At 45.8% G+C, this 20,298-nt stretch overlaps 1 protein-coding gene across 2 annotated transcripts in view; it reads left to right on the top strand.

Annotated features, from left to right (window-relative positions):
* The first annotated feature begins 959 nt into the window (after positions 1–959).
* The window catches only part of GALNT1 (polypeptide N-acetylgalactosaminyltransferase 1), a 220,396-nt gene continuing 201,057 nt past the window's right edge, over positions 960–20,298 (top strand). Inside the window, exons 1-2 of one of the 2 annotated variants that reach the window (XM_059728581.1) lie at positions 960–1,224; positions 10,593–11,003. The gene's annotated coding sequence lies outside the window, so the exon portion shown is untranslated. The remainder of the gene's footprint in view (positions 1,225–10,592; positions 11,004–20,298) is intronic. The other variant, XM_006269681.4, reaches the window with a different exon arrangement.

Genomic DNA, 20,298 nt, shown 5'->3' on the forward strand with positions numbered 1-20,298 from the left:
CTGGACTGGACTGCTGGGCCCCTGACAGACGTTAATTTAATGGGTGTGATGGGAGCCAGTCTTGCCTTCCATCAACTGTGCATCTTGCTTTACCATGGGTTCAGCAAGTTCAAAGCTGTCCCTGGTAGTGCCTCTGAATTTGCAAAGCAAGGGGAGTTGATGACCCCCACTTTGCACCTGCAAAGCCCACATGCCTGACACTGAACTGGCACAGTGGTGGGAGGCAGCCATTTGGCTCCTCCTAACTGGCACTTGCAGCCCCAGCCCCCTTCCTGACAATCAGCTGAGCAGCCATGCCACACCTTCAGTTGAAGGTGCCACACAAACCTGCCACACACTTTCCACATGAAACACCTTCCTAGCTGCATTACCCTTTCTAAGCACAATAAATTGGTGGCTCATTGCCACATACAACACAATCACCAAGCAGGGCCAACTGGGTGGAAAACACGGGGGGGGGGGGCAGGGCAAAGTGTCCTAACCCCCGAGGCCTGTTTGCATGTTGCCACACGTGGCACAGTTATGACGAGCCCTGAAACCAAGTAGTGACTGTAGAGGACCAACTGCGAGGAAAACATGGCGGGGGTGGGGGAGGGAGAGAGATGAACAGGGCAAAACTTTCTAACCCAAGGGGTTGCAGTGTGCCAGGGGCCACCTCCTCCCCCGCCCTGGCACAGCTACCCGCCTCTCTCTGCTCCCTTTAACGACCCCCGGCACCAGCACTCGGCGCGGGGCTGTCAGGCGGACGGCGCGTGCGCAAGTGATTCCCTCCCTCTAGTGACTGGAGGGGTGTACCGACGTCACGCGAGCCCCCTCCATACGTCATGTTTAGAACCATGTGACTTCCCTATACACATCCGGGTGGCGGAGAGGGGTGGGGACTACCGTGAGGGGGCGGGGGCGGCGCAAAGCCCCACCCCTCCCCCCTTCCGGCGCGAGGGGAACGTCGCCGCGCGCCGGGATTTGGCCCCGCCCCCTCCCCTGCCAGCGCTGTGAGGGAGCTGCCGCCGTCGCCGCCGTCCGCGCCAGCCATGGAGACGCGGCACTGAGGAGGCTCCGGAGGCAGCGGCGCCGCCGGGCGCGGGCGGTGATGCGGAGCGGGCTCCGCTGTGCGCGCGGCTCTCAGTAGCGGCGGCCGACCTCCGTCGTCGTCCTCGCCCCCCGGGGCAGCCCCGAGCGCAGGCTTCCGCGGGGCACGAGCTGGGGCCGCCCCCTTGGAGCGAGGTGAGCGCGGGACGGGCCGGAGTGGGGAACGGCGGCGCCTCCAGGGCTCGGTGCGGGGCAGCCGCAGGGGCTGCCCGCAGCACCCTCGGGGGGCGCCGAGGACGCCGCCCTGCTGGCGCCCGAGCCGGGGAGAGGGCGGCAGGCGGCGCTGGGGGTGGGCGCTGCCGCCGGCAGAGGACTTGGTGCTGGGTCGTGCTGGGAAAGCAGCTTTTTCTTTTCTCTGCCGCCCTGTGTGGTGGGTTTTCCCTCTTTTTAGGCGCTGGCGCTTCCCTGAGGTCCTTCAGCTTCCCCGACAGGGACTTGGGGCTCGGTCGTCTTTTAATTTGTGACAGCGGGGTGGAAAGCCTCGGCGCTGGTTTCTCAGGCTGGCTGCCTTGGCCCCGGCGTTTCCAGGAGGGTGGCTGTAAGGTTGCTGGGGCACAGGAGGGGAGAGAAGTGCCAGGGAGAAGGGCTTTGGTACAGCAGGGACCTTAGCCCTGAGCTAGGAGTGCTCTTGGGCACGGCCCCTTTCCTCCCTGTAGGTAATGAGAACGAAGGGCGTCTTTTGAGGACACTTTCCATCCACCCCAGCCTAAGGCATAAACAGAAGATGTGGAAATGTCTATGAATGCTGTGCGTCAGGCATTGAATGGTCTAATGTTGGGCTGTTGCAGGTATCTTTTACACGTGCAGTCTTAAGCGAGTCCCTCCGGTCTTGGATTTTGTTAGTAAATAAGATTGATACGTGAGTGTTTTTAATGTATTTGGTTAAAGGGTGGTGGCCAAGTGTGCTGACAGATCAGGTTGCTTCTGTCCCTTGGTTGGTGTGCTAGTTCTTTGATATTACTACCACTTTTGTCACAGCTTGTGGTCAAGAGCCTGGATGTATATAAACCTTGGTGTTCAAATTACTTTCCTTGTTAAGGATTTCCTGTTGCTATGAGTTACTTGATGTAAAATGAATGTCGAGCAGAAGTTTGCAGAAAGCACCATCTAGTTTTAGATGGTTTTTCATGACATGAAATATTTGGAGGAATTAATAGTTGTAACTGGCAAAATTTAGGAGTTGATGAATTCTTTTGCATTTTACAATTTAGGGACTTCAGTGTAGTGAAAAAGAATTGGACTAACAGCTATGCAGAATGAAGTCTTATTCAGGGAAGTAGCATATATATCACTGCTGCAGTCTCCCCTAGGCTGTCTCATTAATGCACTTCTCTGAACTGCAAGGATCACCTTGTCCCACCTGATTGCCATTCTTGCAGAACAGTCTTCTGAATTCATTTGGAGTCTTGCGTGAGCACATTGAACCAGATGTGCCCTAAAAGTTAAACAGAAAATTGGATTTTATTCTTTGTCTTAAAAGGCACTGTAGGGATCTTTGTTGTCTCATTTTGTTTTTTTTAGGTATCTTTGTTTTATAGTCCTATAACTTTGTAATAGATTAACATTATAATGTAGCCGTAATCTGGTGTGAGGTGACAGATAATATGAACTATTATAGCTTCTTTCCAACTGAATTTTTGTCTTTTCAGCTCTTCCATCTTAGTACTAGAAAATGTCACTATCGTAATGTGTTCACTTGTTTTCTGAATGTGTTCACTTATCCATTTCACTTTCTTACTTTAAGTTTGTGCAGTAAAGTTTGATAACTGCATGGAGCTAGCAGTTTTTATATTCTTAAGCATTATTATGTACGTTGTTTGCTATCACTCTAGTGTCCATTTATATTTCGCATTTGTAGCCTCTGTGTTAGTTCAGTACCTTTTGGGGTCTTCATCTATAATTTCTGTTAAAAGCTTTTTAATTGTTCTGTTTTGTGAATAAAACTTCTTCAAATTGTTGTACCTAGGTATCAAATATATTATAAAAAGTGCACAATGCCACAGGTGGCAGGTATGGAGTAACATACTCCCAGAGAAGATCTTGTATTGGTACCTAATATATACTTAGACTCTCAAGCCTGAAGGGCTTTTTATCCCTTTGAACATTTTTAGGATTAACTGTAATTCGTTCATGTGAAATTCCCATCCCGCTGAATCTGGGATTTGGTCTTGGTGATATCCTCTGGAAGTGAGTCTCAAACCCCGGTGAAAGGGATTTTGGATTTACTGCTGTTCAGATGTGAAGAACAGAATCTCCTATTCATATGTATTTATACTGTCCCTTTAAAGCTGAAAAGGAAAATAGAAATAGTTCTAGTATTTTCAGTTTCCTGTATGAGCGTTTCTTCATGTGCCCCATTTTTTTTCACCCTACTCTGGTTCTCTAGTCTTAATGCAAGCTAATACATTATTTGTCTTTTTGACTACAGCATTAGGTCTTTTTTAGTTGTCAGAGATTCCCACTTGCTTTTCTTGAGTTGATGCTTAATTTAGTGAGCAGTAAATTGTACTAGTAATTCCATCTTTCTCTTTTTCTAAGGGGTATTTGTTTTCTATTTATCAGCATTGAACTTCATTAGTCTCCGTGTTGCCTTTTCATCTAGCTTAGTGAGGGCCCTTCTGACTTTTTTTTCCCTTGTATTCTTTTACATAGTTGATTAATACAAATAACGTTGTCATTAGTGAACTTTCCTTTCATGAAAAACATAGTGCTGATCTTCAAAGCAGTTGGGTTTTAACTGTTCACTCGCTATGTTGAAATTTGACCATTCATATGTCTAACTTCCTGTTTTTTTAGCCAGGAATAAAAGAAGCAAAATGTACTTCATTGTAGTATCATGATCAAATAGTTAGCTTTGCTGCATTTAAGCACCAAATCTGCCCTAGATAGAAACTTTCTCAGTGTAACTTTCCATAATCAAACTTGTTTTGTGTTAACCATGTGACTTGTAAATCATAAAGGATTTTGTTACTTTCTCCCTCCAGCTCTCTTAAAGCCTTTTTTTCTTTCAGATTCTTATCTTAAGCTTAGTCCATTATGTGGAATAGGCCCATCGTAAAATCAATGGAATTGATATGCTCAGAGGTAACGTATTAAAGACTGACTGCTCCATTACTCACTTTTTGATTGCTTAAATATGGGTTTACACAATGGAATACAGTCATTCTAAAGGGACACTTATTTTCAATTAAAGTAGAATCCACTGACTTTCAAAATTGTCTGAATACCTTTTATAGTTCTATATAAAAAAAACTGTAATAGTTCTTAAATCCTTGAGGAGTTTTTAACATTAAGTTCAAATACATGTTTGATTCTAATCCACTGAAAATGGAATTTAATCTAAATTCTGAAACTCTGGACTATATAAATTACCAGCCAGTCTCCTATGCTGTCACAAAAGAGATGCAACTTTCATAATGTCTTGTCCCTTTGCTTGGAAGGCTTGTGGAGCAGTGTGGCTGACGTAGGTTGATACCCATCTTCGAATTTCCCCTCTAAGTTTTTGTGTTAATGCAATCATATTTTTTAAGCTTTTGCACATTGTTTCTTCCTTTTTACTATGGCAATGGGAAATAAAAACAGTGGATACTGACTGTACACGGGAAATAGTGACACAAATCATTACAAAAAAACCTCTCTGTTAGAAATTTCTACCTAATTAAGAACCTTAATTACTAAGTCATCCTTATTTTTTTGACCTGCAATTGCCCAAGTCTATCCAAAAGATCACCTCTGTCTGTAAGACAGGACTGGTGAAGTTGTCAGTGAAAGCAGATGAGCTGAAGGCTGTTGATATGAGAGAGAGAGCGAGCTGTTGGCAAGTCGCTTTACTTTAACTCGGTGCCTTTAGAAGTCTTTTCCCACCTTAGTGTGTATAAGCCTATCTTTTGAAATACTTATTTATTTATTCATCTATCAGGGTACATGCTTTTTCATTGTTGAGCAATGTTCAGTGTCTGCTTTAACTTTCCAAGTAAGTGAGAGAACATTTAGAGTAAGATGGGAAAGATATGTGAACTGAAAATAGCATTGTGGCTCAGGCAGCATTTTCAAAGGCTTGATCCTTGTTTTCTCTCCATTGATTTATCCCACTAGTCTGTGCTATGCATTACAAATAGTAATGCATGTACTTGCTTGCACCATGTATTGGCATAAGTTAGAAGGAGTAACAAGTGCAAATCATATGGCAGGATGATGTTCTTAAAATCTCCTGTAAGCATTGAACAGACAGATGCTTTGGTGGGTATTGTATTTGATTTAAGCTGTTTAAGCATTTGAATTGCTGTACTTCATCTTGGCTCATCAGATTTGAAATTACCCAAGAGGAAAGTTGCTGTGATCTTGTCCATTCTGCGCTTGTTGACAGCAGTGCCAGTAAGAGGATTCCTGCATGCAGGACCAATAGAAATGCAGCAGCTGGAGTCATAATTTTAACTCAGTAATGTTTTGGTGCATAGCAAAGGAAACATGATTTCAGTGGGAAGACTTTCAGGCTTTCAGGTCCTGGTAACCATACTGCTACAGACCCTTTATGAACCAGTGGCAGTTGATGAAAACTCTATCCAAAATCAGTTACATACTTCTGACTTCTTGCCCTGAATAGACCTAGGTGTAGTAGCTTTAGGTGAAAGAGGGTGGTTGATAATGATCTAATGCAGGGGTGGGCAAAATGGCAGATCCTGTCAGCAGCTGGACTCCATTTCCCAGCAGTCCCTACCTGCATCGCTGCTGTTGGTTTCCATGGGAGGCCCCAGGGGGGTGGGGCTATAACAGCAGAGGACCAGGGTTTCCACGGAGACTGGCCCAAGCAGCACTGGCAGGGAGCTGCTCCAGGGCTGTGGCCAGGATTTTGCAGTAGTGACAGTGTGGTCAGAGTAGAGCTGCAGTCCGTTGCCCACATGTCCTGGTGGAGCAGACCAGCCATTTGCTGCCTGCACGTCCCTGCCCATGGTGTGCAGGCAGCAGATTGTGGCTCTGCCCTGGTTCTGTACCCTGCTGTCACCGCCACAAAATCCTGGCCCAAGTGCTGGAGCAGGTCCCCACCCAGATGTGCTCTGCCAGTGCTGTTTGGGCCAGTCTTTGTAGAAACGCCAACCCCCCCTGCTGTCACAGCCCCGCCTCTCATGGGGTTTTCATGGAAACTGGCTGTAGTGACACAGGCAGGGGACTGCTGGGAAATGGAGTTTGTTGTCGGCTGGACTTTGCCCACCCCTAACCTAGTGTCACAGTGATCCCATATACAGGCAGGATGAAGTCACAGTACAGACTATCTGCTACATTCACAAAACCTGGATATAATCACTAGTAACTTAGCATAATGACAACCTGCTTTTTTTTAACACAGCCTGTACGTGAGATTTTGAGTCTTGTATTTATTTAAATAATTGAATAGTTTGTAACTCTGGTTCTTAAATTATTTTGGATAAAAGGTCTGTCAGTGTTCAGTTTGTTTGAGGAGCTGTTTAAGTTGATTTAAACTTATTAATAGACTTTTAAATTCTACACCTGTTGTGTACTCTGAGTAATTGCTGTTCATATGAAAAGGCTATGCTGTGGTCTTCCCACATGGAAGCAGAGTACCTGGTCTAAACTTGAGGCTAGATCTTGTCCATAAAGTTGAAACCAGTACCTTCATAAGCACAGACCTTAATTTGTCCTCTGGTTCCTGACGCACGAATTAGCATGGGAGTTCATGCAGGAGAGTGAGTAGGAGGGCCACGAGGCTCTAGGCAGCAAGCCTGAAAAGAAGGGTCAACACGGTAGTAGCCCAGACTACTACCTGTGTGATGGTGGTGATGTGCTGCACCCTGAAGATCTCGTCACCAGCAGTTGGAGCCCCCATTTCTAGTACCACTGAGGCCTCCACCCAGGCAGAGTCCATGACTGTCATCATAAAGATTCACCTCATAGGCTTGGTAGCACTACATTTACTAGTACCATGACCAAAAGGGACTTGGTGGCTCATGTTCATATCATGGTCAATCATGACCCCCAATATGATGCCACAGCCAACAAAACAAACAAAACCCTGGCTTGTATCTATGGATGCATCTCAAGCAAGACCCGGGAAGTCATACTCTGCTGTCTTCAGCCTTGGCAAGGCCGCAGCTGGAATACTGAATCCAGTTCTGGACTCTGCACTTTGGGAAGGATGTGGAAAAGCTTGAGAGAGTCCTGAGGAGAGCCACGTGCATGATCAGAGGACAAGAGAACAGGTCTTATGAGGAAATGCTGAGAGGCATGGGACTCTTCAGCCTGGAAAAGCAAAGGGTCAGGGGAGACTTGGTGGCAGCCTATGAGTATATTAGGGGTGTGCACCGGGAACTGGGAGAAAGTCTGTTCACCAGGGCACCCCAAGGGAAGACAAAGTCTAATGGTCACAAACTCTGGGAAGACCATTTTAGACTGGGACAGTAAAGAATTTTTTTCTTATGTCAAGTCCCCAGAGTCTGGAATAGACTCCCCCAAGAAGTGGTGCAGGCACCTACTTTAGACACCTTTTAAAACTCATGTGGATGCTTATCTTGCTGGGACCATTTGACCCCAACAGATTTCCTGCCCCTGGGGCAGGGGGCTGAACCCAATGATCTTCTACGGTCTGTTCCAGCCCTAATGTCTATGAAATCTATGGCTCCAGCCTCCTCCCAGACTGAGCCTCTGGCTCTCGGCTTTGGGGGCTGCCTGGCATGAATACAGACACCTCCCCCACTATGCAACACTGATCAGGCCACAGTTGGAGTACTGCATACAGTTCTGGGTGCCGCACTTCAGGAGGGATGTGGACAACATGGAGAGGGTCCAGAGGAGGGCCACTCGCATGATCAGGAGTCAGCAGGGCAGGCCCCAGAGGAGAGGCTAAGGGACCTGAACCTGTTCAGCCTCCACAAGAGAAGGCTGGGGGGGGGGGGGGGGGGAAATCTAGTGGCCATTTACAAACTTGTCAGGGTGGACCAGCAGGCGTTGGGGGAGTCCCTGTTCCACCAAGCACTACCAGGAGTGACAAGAAATAATGGTCACAATCTGGCAGAGGGTAGATTTAGGCTAGATATTAGGAGGTGCTGCTTCACTGTCAGGGCGGCTAGGATCTGGAACCAACTTCCAAGAGAGGTGGTGCTGGCTCCTACCCTGGGAGTCTTTAAGAGGAGGCTGGATGAACACCTTGCCTTGGTTGTTTGACCCCAGTACTCTTTCCTGCCATGGCAGGGGGTTGGACTTGATCTGATCAGATCCCTTCTGACCCTACCAACTATGAAACCTGGGTTCAGGAGCAAAGGCACCTCCCCTTGTGGCGATGCTCTGCATTAGAGCCCCTAGAGTGCCAGACAGGGGAGTGGCAGGCTGCAGTGCAGAGGCTTTGCGCCATCAGGATGGCAACGATGAGATTGATGCCGTCTGCCAGGCTCTTTGCCTAAGGAATGAAGACAAAAGAGCACGAAAGGCTAGCAGGATGAGGGCAGATGAGGACCCCCCCTCCCCACAATGAAGTCCAGTCTGGGGTCGCTTTTGACAAAAGTCATCTGTAGCCTCAAGGCACCCTGTGCCAGGGTCACCGCCCCCCTGGGACTTCACAACAGATATGAACCCCTTGTAACAACATCAGTGGAGTTGCTGACTCCAGCCCTTGAGGAAGGAAGGCAACCAGCAACCACACCTAAGAAGAGACACAAAGTGGTTGTTGTGGGAGACTCCCTCCTGAGGGGGACAGAGGGTGTGATCTGTCTCCCCTACCCCTTAGCCTGTGAGGTCTGCTGCCTCCTAGGGGCCCGTATCGATTTCAAAATTTTTTTGGCCTTCCAACCACTACTTCATGCTCCTAATCCATGTGGGCACAAATGACATGGCTTGGAGCAATCCTGGCTGGGTCATGAGCGACTAAAGAGCTCTGGGGGCTGGGCTCAGAGGGTTAGGGGCATGGGTGGTTTTCTCTTCCATCCTCCCAGTTACAGGTCATGGGCACAGGAGAAAGAGATATATTGAAGAGGTACAGAAGACTGAGGTACTGATGCTATCATGAAGGCTACAGCTTCTTCAACCATAGCCCATGCCTCGGGGAGAGAGCCAGTGGTCTGCTGGGAAGAGACGGCCTCCACCTCACCCCACCAGGAAAGAAGCTTTTTTCAGTCGGTTTGGCTGACTTGCTTGACAGCGCTTTAAACTAAGCTTGCCAGGAGACTGGCGGATAACCATCAGAACAAGCCCAGGAAGAGACAAGCACATAATTAACAGGTCAGGAAATTCGGTCAAACTTACTCCTACCCCACCCCATGGACAGGACTCTTAAGTGCACAGAGAAGCCTATGGCTTCCAATGGCAGGCTTAACTGCCTATACACCAATTCCAAGAGCATGGGCAACAAATAAGAGGAACTGGACTTCCTGCTAAGCAATAACAAATATGATCTCATAGGTTTAACGGAGACCTGGTGGGACTCCACCATAGTCCACCTATGACTAGACTATAGGTATAGATGGCTATACCTTGTACAGGAGGGATCATGCTGAGGAAGGGTGTGGGTATAGATCTCTGTCAAGGAGCAGTACACTTCCCTACTAGCTGGCATTGGCACCCAAGGAGGGCGACTTGAAACCCTCTGGGCTAGAATCCAGGGAGAACGTGGTGAAGGGTATATAACCGTAGGAGTCTCTTGCAGACCTCCTAACCAGGAGAAAGAGCTTGACCATGAGTTCTCTAGGGAACTAGCAGAGACTGCACACTCTTGATGCATGGTTGCCATGGGTGATTTCAGCGACCCTGACATCTCATAGGAAGAGCACTCAGCCAAATCTGACTGGTCATGTAGCTTCACGTCCATTGATGAGCTCTTTCTGACTCAAGGTCCATGGGCTGACAAGAGGTGAGGCACTTTTAGATCCGGTTTTGGCCAAAGGGTATGAACTAGTGAGCAACCTGAGGATTGAAGGGAAGTTTGGTAACAGTGATGGCAAGTTGATCACTTTCCTTATCCATCGCAAAGCTGGCATATCAGTCAGCCATACAGAATTCCTTGACTTCAGGAAAGCAGACTTCCACAAGCTCAGAAGGTTGGTTGGTGAGGCCCTGAAAGATCATGACAGGGAAGGGAGTCCAAGATGAGTGGTTGCTCCTTAAGGACTCAATCCTAAAAGCTCAAGGGAAGTCCATTCCGCCTACAGAAAAGGTAGTAAAAGGGCTGGGAACCCCCCTTGGCTAAATGGGGAGCTCATGGACCTCCTTAATCTTAAAAGAGAAGCCTGTAAGGGTTGGAAGATGGGAAATACTTCTAAGGAGGATTATGTATCATTGGCCCAAACCTGTAGGGAATGGATCAGAAAAGCCAAGGCTGAAACTGAGCTCAAGCGGGTTACGGGAATCAAGGACAATAAAAAATCCTTTTTCAGATGGGTAGGAAGTTGAAAGAAAAATAAGAGCAACATTGGACCCCTGCTGAATCAAATGGAGCAGCTGACAACCAGGAAAAAGCTAATCCCTTCAATGATTACTTTTGCATCTGTTTTTTTCACCAGACCAAGAGGACCACCCTGCCTGACGGGACACAGGATTATGAGGGTATGGGCAACCCATACGTCTATACTTGGCAAAGACCTTGTAAGGGAACATCTTGAGAGGCTAGACATCCAAAAATCAGCGGGTTGAGATGAAATGCACCCAAGAGTGCTAAAAGAGTTGGCTGACATCTTAGTTTGGCTGTTGGTGTGGATATTTGAGAACTTGTGGCGCTTGGGTGAGGTTCCTGAACACTGGAAGAGGACAAATGTAGTGCCTGTCTTCAAGAAAGGAAGATCCAGGGAACTACAGGCCAATCAGTTTGACCTCGATTGGTGGACAGATCTTTGAGAAAATTATCAAAGAATCCATCAATAACAGGCTGACAGAAGGCTCCATTCTGAGAGACAGCCAACACGGCTTTGTTACAGGTAGGTCATGTCTGATCAACCTCCTCTCCTTCTATGTCCAGGTGACATGTCGCTTGAACAGGGGGGAGAGGTTAATGTCATATATTTGGATTTAAAAAAAGCCTTTGACTTTGTCTCCTGAAATGACTTCATGGCAAAATTGGGGCACTGGGACCTTGACAACCTCATAGTCCAGTGCCTGGTGAACTGGCTCCGTGGTTGGAGCCAGAGCTATAGTCAATGGAACCAAGTCAACATGGCACATGGTGAGCAGTGGCATCCCTCAGGATTCAGTACTCGAACCAGTACTTTTTAATATATTCATTAATGATCTGGATTTGGGTGTCAGAAGTAGACTGGCCAAGTTTGCAGATGGCACGGAACTAGGGAAGGGCAGTTACACTGGAGGATAGGCTGAGGATTCAGGCTGTCATGGACAGACTCATAAGGTGGGCGGACGAAAACCTGGTGACCTTCAATATAGAGAAATACAAGGTGCTCCACTTTGGGGGAGAGAACCTATACCATACCGGCAGTGCTTCACTCACTAGCACTACATCTGAAAGAGACTTGCCTGTTGGCCTGTCTAAACAAAGGTTAGACACCAGCTCCTTTCTAAGATGAAAACAAGTGATTCTTGTACCAGCAACTAATCTAACTAGTTCATTTTACTAGAGAAACTGTTCTTGTATATTGGCAAGTTAAAGCACAGCTTTCCCTTCCAGCTGGTTGAACTGTTTGCCCATAGCTTAAAATTCAGACTCAATTTCTTTCATCCTATCTCTACAGACTTCTGATCAAAGTGTTAATAGATATTGGATTCATCCTCAGGCATGTTCAGTAGTGTGCTTCTGCCTAAGCTCACCCTTTCTCCACAGCATTGTCTATCAATTAAGCCCATCCATCCATCTTACTTCTGACTTGCAGTTTAGTTCTGCTACTTTCCCCAAGGCAGCTGTACTCCTCTTTAGCCTCTTCAAGTTGTCTTTTCTTTTGGCAGATCAGCATTGCTATGCTTGATGCACTTCATTGCTTTCTATTGCTTTTTTCTTGTCCAGGAATGAGCAAGTTTTCAACAACATTTCATGCTTATGGGATAATTTTCCTGACTCTCCCTGTCTTTAAACCCCCTTGCTATCTTTATTTCACCCTTTGGCTTGTTCCCCAGAAGACTGCCACAATGGTAATCTTTGCGGAACCAGGTAGATTCCTCTTGAACCTCCAAATTTTTAGCTATAAGTGGTCATCGGCAAAATGTAAAATGGGCTCTTTCCAGTGGTCCAAATATATTGTTCGCTACAGCACTTCCATGTGAAAATGGAACTGCAAGAAAACATGCGTTACACCTAGATAAGATGAGGTGAACTTTCCCTCATGTTATGGTTTGCTCCCTCTGCCGCTCCTCCATCTATGTGAATGGGTAGAAAGCTGTTGGACATAGTAATGATTCAAGACTTGGAGTGAAAAGACATGGGGTTGAGGACTATAGATGTGTATTTTAGTTATTTAGTTCAGGATCTTAAAACGTGAGTAGCAATTCTTGTTTCTTAGCTTTCTAGCATTCAGCTTGATGCACCTTAGAGAGATCTGGTGGGTGGAGCATGAAGACTTAACTTTTTATGAAAATTCAGTTCCTTTAGGGTAAATATGTACCAAAAATGAAATCAACAACATTGAGTCGCTTAAAATATTCACCTTGATATGTTAGTTCGTTGAATCTATTCCAGTAATAGATGTTGAATGCACTTCTATATTTTGTTGTGTGTAATGGGATATTAAATGCTTATCAGCTAGAGATGCAGTGATATTTCAGTGAGTTCTGAATATGATTTGCTAGTGATTTTTGTTTATGTTGCACTTTTTTTTTTATTGAAGTAAGACCAAATACAATCTTCCAGCAAGGTGCTTTCACCTGATTGACTGGAGATCAAAGGATCAACTCTTTCCTCTGGTACTGGCAGAGAAAGCACTTCTGTTTTCACCAGTACTATCTGTAAACCTCAAAGCTTGTCCCAGAGCTCAGTGACTTATTGCTGTTAGTGTGGCTCAACTTGCATACTAATTTTAAGAAAGTTACCAAGAAACAGGCCTCTTATTTGCTGTTTCTACAAGTAGTATAGGTAGAATAAAAGTAACAGAAGCAAAACGGAATTTGTTCATAAAGAGTTCAAGAATGCTAGCATACACAAGCTCTAAAATGTATCTATAAAAATAATTCTATAAAAATTATACCGAGTGGGAAACTTCAGGTGGCCCTTAATGATCATAAAACTGTGCGGGCCGGGGGTGAGCCGGGCCCGTCTTTGTGCATGCGGGCTGTGGCCAGCAGCCCGGGCACGCGGGGCCAGAGGAGACCGGGGGCAAGCTAGAATTAGTCACGGAGGCGTAATGGTTGATTTAAAGATTATTTACTTACACCCAAGATGGTCGCGGTGTAGGCTGGACAGTTTCCAGGTGCAGCTCCGCTTAAATCCTCGTTGGAGGTCTACGACAAATTCAGTTCTCTTGCCCCGGAGTTGTTAAAGCTCCGCGGGTTCGGTAATTTCTCTCCCACGGAGTTGTCGAAGCTCCGTGGGTTCGGTTCGGTTCTCTTGCCCCGGAGTTGTTAAAGCTCCGTGGGTTCGTATCTTTAATATGCAGGAAGGGATACGTCTAGGAATTTATCGGCGACGGGGAGAGGCTAGAGGCTGTTCAGGCCTCTGTTGCCTTTTTAAGAAATGCGTTGGGTCTGTAAGGATCCGCAGCGCTTAGAGATCTTCACGCTCTCCCTCTCGAACTCCAATTGCTCTCTCTCCAACTCATTTCTCTCCAACTTGGGCGGAAACCACCCAAGCTCTTTATATGGCTAGCAAGCCAATTGCTAGCCGCCACGTGTGCATGTATTAGAATCGGCCAGTAATGTGGCATGAATCTTCATACAAATGGCGGGAACTCCTTTGCACCGTGCATTTTTTAGATGCAAAAGAAATGCACCATGCAAAGAAAGCTTCAAATTGGCGGGAAATTCTCCGTTGCACTGGGGTTCTCTTCTGCAGCAGAAAACTCCACCGTGCAAGGAAGCTGCAATTTAGCGGAAAAAATAATTTAGCAGTGCCGAAGCGCACACAAACAAAAAATCACAACTTTGGGTTGTGACAAACGTTTTCAGACTAAGGCAGTTTTTATCTTCTGCAAATATGAGGTGTATCCTGTAACTGGGAAGTTAAGAGAAATATATTTTCTGTTTGGCTATGCAATGGAAACTGAATACAGCTATGAACATTTCCCTATCTTGTATGGGTGGAAAAAACTGAGAGAAGAGAAACTATTTTTATAAAAAGGGAGAATACGATTATAAAACCATAGGCTAACAGCTCAAGAGTAGGTTGAGCACCTGAAACTTGTGTAATTTAAAAAAAAAATCTTTAAATCAAACCTGTGATCATCAAGTTCCAGTATGTCATTCCTTTGTACTATGTCTAAATAGTCCAGTGCTGGTGAGAGATCTATTCTTTCTCCACTGTATCTATGTTAAGAACTGACATCATGTGTTGATGTGGCACCTTTTTACCTCCTGTTTATATTCAAACTTGGTTCTAACATATCATTTTGTGGTGACTTGGTTTACATTAGCAGAATATTTACAACTTACCATATTTTCTTGAATATAAGATGCTGTTGAGTATGAGATGAATTGCAATAATTAGATTCTGTATATGGAAAATGTAATACATTTGTTATAATTTTTCTGGTATAGAATCTATGTATTAGAGGTTTGCCTTGAATTTGTTCTCTTCCCACTGCTACAGCAGGGAAGGTAAATCTGGGGGTCAGCCCCACTTGTAGCCTCTTCCCTCCCCTGCTTACTCTCTGACCCTGCTCTCCCTGAGCTATGTGAAAGTGAGGGGCAAATTTGGAAAAAAACATTTTGAAATGACGTGCCTGTAGTTATCTGCATATAGGCAAATTACTATAGGTACACATAGACTTAGTTCATTTGTAATTGGTGCATTTTGCCATTTTTGAAACTGCTGCAAGTTTTAGCACAGGTACTACATAAACATACTTTTTAAGCAGCACATTTCTACCTACTTGCATCAAGTAGAAATTATGCATAATACTAGCCCAAAACCAAAATGCTCATGATTTATTATGTAGTTCATTGGGCTGTGCCCTAGTAGTCAACTACATTTCAATTCATGGGGACCCCACAGTGTTTATGTGCTTATTATTCACCCACTCATGCCAGGAACTGGGTGTTTTTGTTAAGAGTCCTGGGGTCCTTTAAAAATGTATATTTGGATGAGGTGCAGGGCAACCTGGTCTGACTCCACCTCATGTTGGGTGGGACCATGCTAAACATATGCAACAGGTTGATAGAGCAAGCAGCAGAAAGATTTTGGGTGAACTGTTTGGGGCCTTGTTTGGCGATGTTTACCAGACATTTAAAAGCTGGTGGAGAAACGGGAATCTTTGAAAATGGGAAAGGAAGACTCAGCTTGGCTATGGGAATGAAGAGGTAGTCTAAATGTATTCAGTGTAGTGGTTTACCATGACTTGTTAAAGACCACTGGAAGGGACTGCACAATGGACACTACCGTATATCTTATTCAAGTGGGCTGCAGTAACCTATCCATGTGGTAGATTCCCATAAATATATTTTCCCTTTATGGGCTATATGTTTTATAGTCATGCTCAGTATGGGCTGCACTTAATTAGCTTCATAGTTGGTTTCAGTTACTGAACACATGCTCTTTTGACAGCAGTTTAATGATAGTATATTTAATGAGGTTTCCTTGTATGCAAATATTTGAGTAAATATAGTGTTTGAAAGCAGCAGTGAGGCTCCTATTTATGATGCTCACTTCCTTAGGGTAGTCATCGTTGTCAGCTGTCAAGACCATAACTTAGTTCTAGGTATCAGCATTTTGTAAGATGGACACTCAGCCTGCAGCTGGTTCATTTAAAACCAGTGGAGGACAGCCTTTTTTGACAAGCTTGCCACAAATTAAGCACTGCACTCTCCCTGACTACTGTTCTGATTCCCTTTCCTTCCCATGCCATATCTGCTGCTCTGCTTTCTGCCTCCTATTTGATCTGCTTTGTGTCAGATACAGGTCGCCTGTGCCACTTGGGGTGTGCACCATGGGTTGGTCAACCCTGGTTTAAACTGTAGAGTAGCAGGTAGTTGATGCCACAGGGTAGTCTTTTGGAAGAACATAGTACTTTTATGTTAAACCACTTACCTTGTGGTCATCATGGGTGACGTCAACTATCTGGTCATCTGCTGGGAAGAGCCGTCAGCCAGGTCTGGCTACTCACGTAGGTTCTTAGTCAAGTTACAGGACCTTCATCTAACCCAGGAGGTGCACAGTCCCACCAGGGGAAATGCCTTGTTGGACCTGGTCCTGGCCATGGGAGACAACCTGGTGAGTGAACTGCGGGTTCTCAACCCCCTAGGTGATAGCGATCATCACCTACTGGAATTTACCATCCAGCGCAGGGTGTCAAAGGCCAGCAGCAAGGCAACAGCCCTAGACTTCAGGAGGGTGGATTTCAATGAGGTAAGGAGACTAGTCAGGGAGGCACTGAGTTCCCGGAGGGGAGGGGAGTTGGGAGTCCAAGAAGAGTGGTCGTTTCTTAAGAAGACGATCCTCCAAGGCCAAAGGGTGATAATCCTAATGCGGATCAAAGGGGGCAAGAGCGCTCAAAAGCCCCCATGGCCCACCAAAAGCATCCAGCAATGTCTCAAAGCTAAAAAGGAGGCATACACCCAATTGAAGGGAGGGGCCATCACCAAGGAGGATTATACCTCCACTGCTTGAGACTGTAGGGGAGCTGTTAGGAAGGCTAAGGTGGAGATGGAACTGAGACTAGTGACCCGGATCAAGGATAACAAGAAGTCCTTTTTTTAAATACGTAGTGGGTAAAAAGAAGGTACTGGGTAACATAGCGCCTCTGCAGGACACTCTAGGAAATCTGGTGGTTACACAAGATGACAAAGCTAACCTCTTTAACAATTTCTTTGCCTCCATTTTTTTGAGCAGGGACCGGGGCATTCCCCCCACCCTCCCCCCCCCACTGGGATCCCTGATGGACCCAGGGCAGGTGCTGCCAGGCCCAGGGTCAGTGAGGACCTAGTCAGGGAACTTCTGGTGGGACTAGATGTCTTCAAATCAGCAGGTTCTGATGATCTCCACCCCAGAGTGCTGAGAGAATTAGCAGAGGTCATTATAGGACCCCTGGCACAGCTTTACGAGCACTCATGGTGCTCTGGTAAGGTGCCAGAGGACTGGAAAAGGGCCAATGTGGTCCCCATTTTCAGAAAAGGGAGGAAGGGAGGACTCGAGAAACTACAGGCCCGTTTGTCTTACTTCGGTCCTAGGGAAGCTCTTTGAGAAAATTATCCAGGAACACATCTGTGAGGGACCAGCAGGGAGGAGATCATGCTTAGGGGCAACGAATGTGGATTCATTAGAAGCAGGTCCTGTCAGACCAACCTGGTGGCCTTCTATGACCAGGTCACAAAATCCTTGGCCACAGGTGTTGCGGTGGACGTAGTCTTTCTGGACTTTAGGAAGGCCTTCAACACTGTCTCTCACCCCATTCTCATTAAGAAATTAGGCGACTGTGGCGTTGATGCCTACACAGTCAGATGGGTTGCAAATTGGCTGTCACCTTGTTCAAATTCGCAGGTGACACAAAGATGTGGGGAGAAGTGGGCATGCTGGAGGAGAGGGACAGGCTACAACTAGATCTGGACAGGTTACAGGGGTGAGTGGATGAGAACAGGATAGGATAGGTTTCAGTACGGACAAGTGCAAGGTATTGCACTTGGGGAGGAAAACCAACGACATACCTACAAGTTGGGGAACTCTCTTCTTGTCAGCAGAGGCAGAAAAGGATCTTGGAATCATTATTGATTCCAAGGTGAACATGGGCCGCCAAGGTGGGGATGCAGTCAGGAAAGCTAAACGCGCATTGTCATGCATCCACAGATGCATCAGGAGCAGGTCCAAGGAGGTGATCCTCCCCCTCTATGCAACACTGGTCAGGCTGCAGTTGGACTACTGCATCCAGTTCTGGATGCTGTATTTCAGGAGAGATGTGGACAGCATGGAGAGGGTCTAGAGGAGAGCCACTTGCATGATCAGGGGGCAGCAAGGCTGGCCCTACGAGTGGAGGCTATGGGATCTGAACCTGTTCAGCCTCCACAAGAGAAGGCTGAGGGGGGGAATCTTGTGGCTGTCTACAAACTGACCAAGGGGGACCAGCAAGCTATGGGAGAGTCCCTGTTCCTCCGAGCCCTACCAGGAGTAACGAGGAATAATGGCCATAAGTTGACTGAGAGTAGATTCAGGCTAGGTATCAGGAGGCACTGCTTCACAGTCAGGGCGGCTGAGATCTGGAACCAGCTTTCAAGGGAAGTGGTGCTCGCTCCTACCCTGGGGGTCTTCAAAAGGAGGCTAGATAATCGCCAAGCTATATTCTTTTGACGCCAGCATTCTTTCCTGCCCATGGCAGGGGGTCGGACTTGATAATCTATTTAGGTCCCTTCTGACTCTACCAACTATGAAATAAGTAGTTGGTTCACTTCCATTCTGTACAGGGCTTCTGTGTACTTTTAATACACTTTTTAGACCTTTTACCAAATCCTGTTTTGAAGCATAAATTTTAGTGGCTTGATTTCACCTAGAGAAACAGCTAGGTTGCTTTTGAACTGGCTGCTTGTTCAGTGGAATCCCACATCTGTCCTCTCTCAAATCTGAAGGAAAAAGAAAGAAAACAGTTTACTGTTAGATACAGAGAAAAAGTAGTTTTGCTGCCACCTTCAAGCAGTTAGAAAAGTATATGAGCTTATGTGACTAGGGTATATGATGATCCAGTTTGACTAGTTAGTCCCATGAGGAAAAGGAATACAATAAATAAACAGTTCCCTATGCCTCATTCTCATGCCAATATTTTCTGCACAGTTGGATACTTTCTGGGGAGAGAAGATTGATCTCACTCCCTGAGAATGAGCAACTTCGTGGGCAGAAGGACCATAGGAGGAAACTGGTAAAGCAACCATCTGTTCTTATGCCTTTCAAATTCTGGAAATTGGATGTCCATTGACCATCTTCCATCTTTCTCACTTCTTGCTATAATATCTTAGTAAATATTAAAAGCATGTTACTCTTTCAATTCTGCATAAAATTATGTGCACTCATATCTTCCTCCTCTATCCTGTATGTCAACAGTGCTTTGGAAATCTCAGCATCTTTGTTCTCTGGACTGAATTAGTCCAAGAAAGGCAGTGTTCAGGTTATGCATGGATACAGTTTTCTAGTATTTCTCGTTTCCTGCATTTTTCATTCTGTATTGTCCTATGCACTAGTACAGACTGGGAACCAACTGGCTAAGCAGCAACTCTGCAGAAAAGGACTTGGGGGTTACAGTGGACAAGAAGCTGAATATGAGCCAACAATGTGCTGTTATTGCAGAGAAGTAACAACATATTGGGCTGCATTAGTCAGAGCACTAACAGCAGATTGAGGGAAGTGACCTGTCCCCTTTATTTGACAATGGTGAGGCCACACCTGGAATACTGTGTCCAGTTTTGTCTTTTCCCCCTCCTCCCGCCCCCAACTATAGAATGGATGTGGGTAAATTGGAGAGGGTCTAGCAGACCAATAAAAATGGTTAGGGACCTGGGACACATGACTTCTGAGGAAAGGCTGAGGGAACTGGTCTTATTTAGTCTGGAGAAGAGAAGATGGAGGCAGAATTTAATAGTAGCATTCAGATACCTGAAGAGTGATTACAAAGAGGCTGGAGCCAAACTGCTTTCAGTGGTGGCAGATAATAGAGCAAAAAGCAGTAGTCTCAAGTTGCAGCAAGAGAAGTTTAGATTAGCTATCGGGAAAAATTTTATCACTAGAACTGGAAGAAGTTACTCAGAGAGGTGGGATGAAATAGTTGTGAATGGTCTTGCTGCAATGTCATTGTGATGTCATAGGATGTCATTGTTTGTTTTAATTAGAGTATAGTGTTCTTTTGTACCATGGTCTTGTTTGTGAGCTCATTTACAAATAGATATTCATTGAAGCCTGATACATTTTATAATGAATGAAATTTCTGTATAGTTGTCCACAGAATGCTGTTGTAGGCCATTTGGTGCTGGTTCCTTTGTTTCCAGCTACTTTTGCAGGTGTTTTTAATGTAAGAGTATAACTCCTGGAAAAAAGCTGGAAACAAGGAGGCAAATTACTTCATTGCTAATGGTTGCTGCTCTGTCATTGGTGAGATGGAAATCCAAGAAGGGTGGTTGTTCCTAAAGAAAGCGATCCTTTGGGCA

Source organism: Alligator mississippiensis, chromosome 5 (assembly GCF_030867095.1).
Source record: "Alligator mississippiensis isolate rAllMis1 chromosome 5, rAllMis1, whole genome shotgun sequence".
NCBI lineage: Eukaryota > Metazoa > Chordata > Crocodylia > Alligatoridae > Alligator > Alligator mississippiensis.